Below are 8,582 nucleotides of genomic sequence, written 5' to 3'. Positions count from 1 at the left end.
AAGGTTTCCACATCCACATTATCTGAAAATTGAGTTTCCTGAAGATCTTTGATGACCAACATGATAATGAGGTGTCGACTTACTCTCTAGCTATGTCTGGATACCCAGGTTCCATGCTGAAGGATCACTCAGATTTTATAGGGCCAAAAGTCTCCAAGTGGTCCCACAACAGTTTTGTCTAAATATGACCAAATCTGAGTCTTTTTATGGCTGATTTTTTTTTTTTGATAGACAGTTTAGATCAGGAGTTACTGAACCCCCCTGAGGGCTAAAACATTACCTTCTTTGGGAACTGGGAGCAGCCTGAAAGCCACAGCCTCACAAGATTTCCAGCTTGTACCATGTAGTTTCTGTGTGGGTAGGAAGCACTGCGGTAAAGGGATCTGAAGATAAGAAGGGGCAGAAAACTTTCAAACAGAAAGTGTGAACCCAAGCTTGGTGAAGTCAATGGAAACTCTCTGACTGGTAGCTCATGGCCATGTGGAGGGCTGCTAAAGAGAGGCACAGAAAGAAAGGTTGTACTGTTGAAGCAAAAAGGTTGTTAAGATAGGAGAGGAAAATACATTTCTGTAGTAACTGCTAGGACTCTGGAAAGACAGCCTTCCACAGGTTGCTTGGAAATGTTTAGAGAAAGCCCTTTTGGGTTGAATAATAGGGGTAACACAGGACTTGAAAGAGAGAAAGAGGAGGTGGAACAGAAAAAAACTAAAACAGAAATACAACAGATTTAGAAAATCTAAGCCAAACTTCTGGCTTTCTGAAACTCCAGGTGGTGTGTGCCATCCTGCACCCTTTCAGGGTTTCTGTTTCGAAAATTTACTTTCTCCTGTCTGTGTACAGAGTACATCATGGTTTCCACAGAGAAAACTGCTCACTGTTTTCAGTGCAGGAGCAACAGCTCCGTGGGATGATGGAACCGTGGGCTCTGGGTGTCTTTGGGAGCCAGTGCCATGCAGATTCTTTCCCATTGTCCTCTTTAACTTCCACATTTCACTGCCATTCAATTAAAGGTGCTGTGTGATGTGGATGGTTGAATGCAGCATTTTCCCCAGACAGATAATTGCTCTGCCTTTTGCCTTGTCCTTCTAATTGCCATTAAAAGTGGTGCTGTTTGTGCCTTTTGTGAGCCTGCAAGTGTTCGTGTGTTTACATAAAGTCTGAGGGCAGAATTTGTCTGTGCAGTAACGTTTTATCAGCAGCAGGTAGCAATTGCAGGAGGATAAGTCCCTGTCTGCTGCTTGGTTTCCAGAGCCTGTAGACTGCTCGTTACAATAATGAGAAATGCAAGTAAGCAGCGTCACATCAGCACTCGCAGTCCCACTTTCTATTGCTGTCATCAAAGGGTTCAGGAAAGTTTGCATTCAGAGTAGTTTTTTACTAATATACATGTGCACATTACTGTCTGGGAAATCTTGTGCTCTGCATAGAAACTTAGGGGTAAAGCATGGTCTGGGCTTGGGCGCTTGGTTCAGCGATTGTGGCCAGTGAGAACTGAGACTGAGAGCAGAAAGTCAGGGTAACTCCAGATATCCCAAGGCAGAAATGTGTCCCGGAGAGGGATCGTGACCAGAAACCTAAAAAAGTGAGGTTGCACCACTCCAGAGCATGAAGGTGGTGCGGGTTTTAACCAAAAAGCTGGAATCATCCTGACACCCACAAAGCACCTAGGGGAGGATTGTAGTATCCCACTTTGCAGATGACTCTTGTTAATTTATGCCTTTTCTTTTGTTTTGTTTGGGGAAGTGGAAGCTTTGTCCAGGCACTTATAGGCTTGTATTGTATTGAAGGGACAGAATCTCTGCTTTCAGCCCGGATTTCCAGCTACTGAAGAGTTCATGTGGAAATTGGTAACAAATCCCATGGTGATCTCCCAGCGTTGGATTTTGTGCAGTACTTTTAAGTTTACCAGCCACACATACGCTGGATAAAATTGATGCTGGTAAAATTAGCAAAAATGTGTTACTATAAAGAATCCTGAAATGGCATCAAAAGGAGCCCCAGGAGCACACAAAGGTGTTATGTGCAGCCTCTGTTGTGGCCAAAAATAAAACATTTACACAACCCAGACCTTGAAAGTGAAAAAAAAAAAAAAATAAATCACAGAAGCATTTACTAGGAATGAGAAATTCATCAACTGAAAAATGGCATTTGCAACCTGAGAGTAACTTTTTCTTTTAACAGAAAAGGTTTTTTTTTAATTAATCATGGCTTTATTTTTATCTTTCTTGCTTTACATTTTCCCTCTACCTTGGAATGAAATAAAGTGAGGGATTGCCACAAAATCTGTGCAGCTTTTATAGCTCCAGTGAAGTTTGAAGAAAGACATAAAATGGAAGATACAAGCTTCATGCAAGTGGCAACTCTCATTGCTAATGAATACTCAAAATTTGGATTTTACACAAGATGAAACACAACTATGTGTTATATTGAAGGATCTGACCTTTTTACTTGAGTACCTGCCCATGTGTTAGATTTTCTCCTACACTCAGAGTTTATTTTAGATGTCCAAGGAATACTGTTCCAGTGTACTGCTTTTAACCCCCAAGAAGGGTAAATTTTTTTTAAACTTATGCTACATAAATGATTTTACAGTATTTCATTTCACATGCCCTTTTTTGGTGTTCTCCAAGAATACACCTTTTTTTGTTCTTTTCATATTTGTTATTGCTACACAGTTCTTCCTGGTTTTGGGCACCCAGGGGAGGTTTACTGAAGAATGGAATGATAAATTCAGGAAAGCCTTCAGCCTATTACTTGATTTCTGGTTCACATTCTGGTTTTACAGACAAATTCTACTATCAAAGTTGTACTTTAAATTCTTTTTTACCAAGAAAGAAACCATCAGTTTTCAACTGAACTCTGTTAACCATGAGGAGAGGAGAAGATTCTTGAAGGCACTGGATTTTTGTAAGAAAGCAAAGCTAGTCAGTCATCATCTGGATTTTACTGGATATGGTTATTTCACTTAATTAATTTTTAAAGTTTGATTGCAAAGAAATGTATATCCTCTTTCGAACTGCTTAAGTATTGGGATGAATATTTAACAGTGGGTTCCCAGGGATGGGGCTTTGAAACACAATGTCATAGCTATTACAAAATAATGCATGGTCTCTTAAATATTTTTTTGATATCCTTTGCTTCCTTGCCAGTAAAAGGGGAAAAAAAGCTTAATAAAAAATAAGCAAATTGCTTTTCTGTTTGCTCGCAGCAGTTGATTTCTGTGGACACTTGAATGGCTATTCCAGCAGTGCTGGGAAAAGAGCACATGGATCTCATCAGTTTCTGGGTTTGTTCCTGTGGCCTGAACTGAATCTTGTGTGAAGTTATCATGGTCTTGCTGAACCCTCAGGGCTCTACTCACTCCCACTAGCTGATGATGGAATCTCTTTTTCCCCTCAAACATGTGCTCAGTTTTTTAATAAATGATAAATAAAGCATTATCTTGGTCAGAGGAGCCTCCCTGGAGGTGCAGCCAGGGCTTTGGTACAAACCCCACCTGTGCTCTGGGCAGACAAAGCCATGGCAGTGAGGTGTGTGTGAGTGAATTCTGCTTAGGATCTTCAACGTTGCAACTGCTTCACTCAGCGGTTCAGAAATTGGTTTTCTGCTAGAATGCCAAAGAAATATTTGTATTAAAGACAATTATTTCACTTTTATATGTTTGGTTGTGCTTTGGTGCAGGTCAGAGCCAGGCCCAGAGCCTCCAGCTGCTCTCCCAGCAGCGCTGGACGCTGTGGGATTGGCTGTAATTCACATAAAAAATTATTACTGAAGAAGTAAGGGAGAAATACAGAGCTGAGAACACTCAAACGATGAATTTTAAAAGTTTCCATTGTTTACTTATCTCATTAAGAATCTATCTCCATGCAGGCACACAAGCGGCAGGTACAAATATATCTTGATGTCTATCTTTGTTCCACTGTACGTTTGCCTGCAGCTCTCTATAGATAGAAACATAAACTGTGTGTATATCCTGCTGCCTTTTGAAATGTGCAGAACATTACCAACAGTTTCTTTTCTCTAGTTTGCTCAAATGCTTGTGGTTAGATATTCTGAAAGTATAGAATTAAAAAAAAAAAAAGAATAAGAAAAAAAGAGAAAGAAAAAGACAAAAAGATTTTGGCGCTTTGAAAACGAGTTGCTTTGTTAAAAATACGTTTTTAATTTTTTCAATTTTTTTTTAATAAGCCAACAAACTATTTCATTTCTAAGCCGCTGCATGTTGTATTTGACAACGTAAAATCAGATAATATTGTTGATGAATGAATATTAATTCAGAGCTGGAGGCACATACCGTGTGTGGCAATTGAGACCTGAAATTTGAGTGATACGGTGGGATTTTCAGAGCAGGACTGTATTGTGTGTTTGTTACCAGGAAAGTCTGGATAGAAGAAATAAATCTTCTGCTCAGAGTATACAGAGTTCTTTTTGCATCTTATTGGCTATCTCAAAATCCAAAATAAAATGAGAAGTTGAAAAGAAGAAAATTAAGTAAGATGAAGAGCATTTTTGAAATTATTTTATTCAAATAAGAAGACATTTGGTAGCAGCATTTAAACATGAAGAGTTAAAAAGGGAAATTTCCTTATTGAAATTGTAGTAAAAGAACGTAATGAACGAAAATTATGTTTAATAATTGAATTAAGATTATCTCTTGAGTAAATTTCATTATCTTCCTGATTTACCATTAATATTCAAAATACACAAAGATTATGAGCACACCTGGCCTTATTATTTGCTAAAACAAGACTTAGTAGATGGGAACAGCGCTTTGAATGTCATAATTCACATCAGTACTTGGAGACTCAAAGGAACAAAGATCTGTAATGTGTTACTTCAAAGAGTTTTACTTCAAAAGTTATTAAAAAAATTGCCATAGATTAGTATTTAAGACAAACTCTTCACTCTTGTAAATTTATAATGCTAAACTGCTGTAGATAAACTACCAGGCTTCCCATCTTTTAATATTTTTCACTGCTATAATGTAATACTGAATTAATTCAATGTTACTTCTAGTTGAGATTCTACAGGCTTTCCCCTATTCTTGATAGAGTTAGGTTTCATCTTATGTACTTTTAATTAAATAAGTCCATTTGGAATGACATTGGTATGAATTACTACAAAAAAAATTAATGGCTTAAACGTGATATCATCAAATAAGTAGTAAATGGGCAATGATTTTGTTGCCAGGGTGATTTATAGCTGTGATTCATGAAAGCTCTTAACACAGGTATTAAGTTAATCAGGGGAATTTCAGTATGAGACCATTGTTTATATTGCATTTGTGTCCTCTGCACCAGAAGCAGCACTTAAAACCCAGCTGGCAAAATCCATCCAGGATCATGGGGAAAACTCCTACTTCACTAAGTTTACAGAAATTAGTGCAGAAAATCATCACTTTATCTGACAGGGTTCTGGCTCGGAAATGAAGACAAACATAGTACTCAGTATTTTAAGTGTATAATTATTTACTGAGTTTCTGATCCTCCAGTTGTGTACTCTGAGGGTTTGAGCTGTGCATCAGGTGTGTAAGGAACTTGTAGTTTTTTTCTACCTCAAGCTTATTAGAAGTTACTATAAGTAGCTCAAGAAAGGCTTTTGCAAGCAAAGTGGATTTATGGCTAGCCCAGATAAATCCTGTTATTGAGCCACAACTGCCTGGAGTTGTTCTACAGAATTGTTCTGTTCCCTGATTCAGTAGTTTTAATTTTTAATTTACTGCCATGTGTATTACAGCCTGCAAAGTGAAAACCTGCTTTCTGTGGGCATTGAGCATAGTAGAAGCATCTCACACACGTGAGCTGGAAAAATTGAAATAAAAATAAATCATAGAATCCCTGAATGGCTTGGGTTGGTGGTTTCCTGGTAATGGATTGAGTTGTTAATGCTCTCCAAGGAGAGTGTTCCTCCTGGAGAACCGTGATCCCTTCCTTGGAGGTGTATGCAGAATTGCCTCTGGTTTTGTTGGAAGCTCTTTGTGCGGGCTCAGTTTGGGCTGCAGGAGCTCTGATGCCCTCAATTTGTGATTCACAGTTTTGAGGAGACCTTTGCCTCCAAGAACGAGCTGAAGCAGTTCTAAAATACTCATTGAGCTGACACGGAGCTGTGAATGAGCTGTGTTCCCTGATAGGACCCGGGATTAGCAGGGCTCTGGGGCACCTTTTAATAGAGTTTTTGAAAGAAGTGTTTTGCATTAGAGTGTGGAGGAAATCGAGGCTTAGATTTAGTGTGCAAAGGCACTGCACTGTGATGTTGGGGTGGTTGAAAGGTGCAAGTGTTTAAAGGCAGATATGAATGCTGACTTGGAGAGGTGCTGTCACAGGGATGGGACCAAGCAGGGCCCTTTGAGCTGGGCACACCTGGACTCCTGGGCTGGAAGGCAAGGTCCAGGGATGGCTGAGCTCCTGGAAAGTGTCTGGTCAGCTGGTTAGACTTTGCCCAAAGGTGTGAGGAAAGAGGAAATTTTAGGGGTTGATCTTCGACGTGGAAGATGTGGTTTGTGCTGTGCTGTGAGGGACATGGGGCTCTGGCTGCAGTTTTGACGGATGACTTTGACAGGGCTCTTTGGGGAGTCTTTCACAAATGGTACAATTCTCACCAGCTCCTCGCTGGGCTGGGCTGGGTGCCATGGTCCAGTCCTGTCCTGTTGGCTCACCAAGGGCTCTGCCTGCTGCATCCCCATCCAGCTCTATTCACCTTCCCTTCTACTGGAGAATATTCTGCACCACTCATTCAGAATCTCCCCTGTCTGTCCTCGCTGCAGGTTTCCCCTTCAGAAACCATTTGAGTAGTTCTGTTAGTGAAAATCATAACCAAGGAAAGTTTTTAATTTGAACAGTCAGACAGACACACACACACACAAAAAACCAAAGAATGATCTGGAAAAAAATCCCCCAAACTCCATTTGCTGCCACACAGTAACAAATGGAAAGAAGGGTGGCCGCTGCCTGTACTCGACAACAGTGCGACGTGATATTTTTGGAGGTATCTTGGGAGCATCTACCACATTTACAGCATGTGAGGCATCTCATCTGGAGCCGTTTTGATCTCCTGTAACCTACTCACAAACGCACACATTTCATAACAGGCCCTGCACCCTGATAAGGATCTCTGAGTTTCTTCTGCGCGGTATCTGCAAACAATTCAAAGCTGTTCCGCACAAACAAATGTGAGAACCCCCTGACCACAGACTGCCTTTAGAGCAGACCAAGATTTGATGTTACTCATATCTTCCAGTACCTGTCAGAGTTCAAACAGGAAACCTGGTTTTTCCTCTCATGTCAACAACTTTTTTCTTCTTTTTTTTTTTCTTTTTTTTTTCTATCTGAACAGGCGTTTGGCAGCAGGTTCATGCTCGAGCGGTGGAAGTCCTGTATTTCTACAGGACAAACAAGTATGTGCTCTGGTACGTCATTGCTGACATTAACAAGAACTGAATATGTGGTTTTCGGTGATCCTGTGGGTGCTTCTGTAGAAACGGACACATTGGCTTTGAACAACCACACAAAAAAGGGATTCATTCATACAGGATATAGGTAATGCGCAGCCGAGGGCTCACTGCGAGTCGTGTTTTGCCTGGGAAACGTCAGAAAAAACTGGCTGCCCTTTCTCCTGGTACCACTGTATTTTGTGCTTACACAGTAACACTTTTTATCACTTCAGCCTGTTTGTCATTTATACGATATCCTGCTTGCCAGGGCTCTTGTCATGTGAAAAGTTTAAACCGAATGATTATTCATATTCACTGATTAGGAAGTTTCATCTGAACATCTAAACTAATGATTAATTACCCTGACTCCAGCAAATATGAAAAAAGCCCTCACGGCTCAGATCAGCAATTTGGCCGTAGTAACTCAAGAATGTTTTGGCACTGCTGGGAATAGAGATTAGGAATTACAGACGACATTCCCCCTTACACAGTACTCATTGCTTAATCTTTCATAAAGTAGATCAGTAAATGTAGCAACTTTTATCAACTTTTCAGAGCTTTCCAGTCCAAGCTTGGAAATTATTTAATAACATTTAACTTAACCTCTCCATGAATGTGGGAAGTGGAAGTTTATAGTGGAGAACAATTCTTGACGAAGACTGATATTAGTGACAGAAAACACCGATTCTGTCAAGGAATGGAGGGCTTCTGAGGATTGTTTTCCCCCATTTGATTTATGCTTGACAGATGCTAAAAACCAACTCAAATGCAGCTGTGTTAAGAAAAGAACACACAGCCATTTCCATGACTTTCATCTTGCTTTGTATTTATGCCATGATAAAACATGCTTTTGTGGCTTGCATCATCAAGGGGCAGAACATCTGGAAAAGTCTTGTTACAGAAAAGTGTCCATAAAGCTAAATATGATAGTTCTCTCTTTTTTTTTTTTTTTTCTTTAATAAAACTCTTGAAGCAAACAGCTGGATAACAGTATGACTAGTAGTAATACTCACTGTGATTGACATATGCTGGAATGATGGCTATAGGCTTCCAAAGGAAGAGGTAAAGAGGTGTCATGGAATTTCTTAGTGGTGAGCCATGGCAGAGGCACGTGGGTACCCCTGAGCTGCCCTGAGTAATGCCAGGTTAAAAG

The sequence above is a fragment of the Sylvia atricapilla genome, chromosome 14, assembly GCF_009819655.1.
Source record: "Sylvia atricapilla isolate bSylAtr1 chromosome 14, bSylAtr1.pri, whole genome shotgun sequence".
NCBI lineage: Eukaryota > Metazoa > Chordata > Aves > Passeriformes > Sylviidae > Sylvia > Sylvia atricapilla.
Note: the sequence above shows the minus strand (reverse complement) of the source record.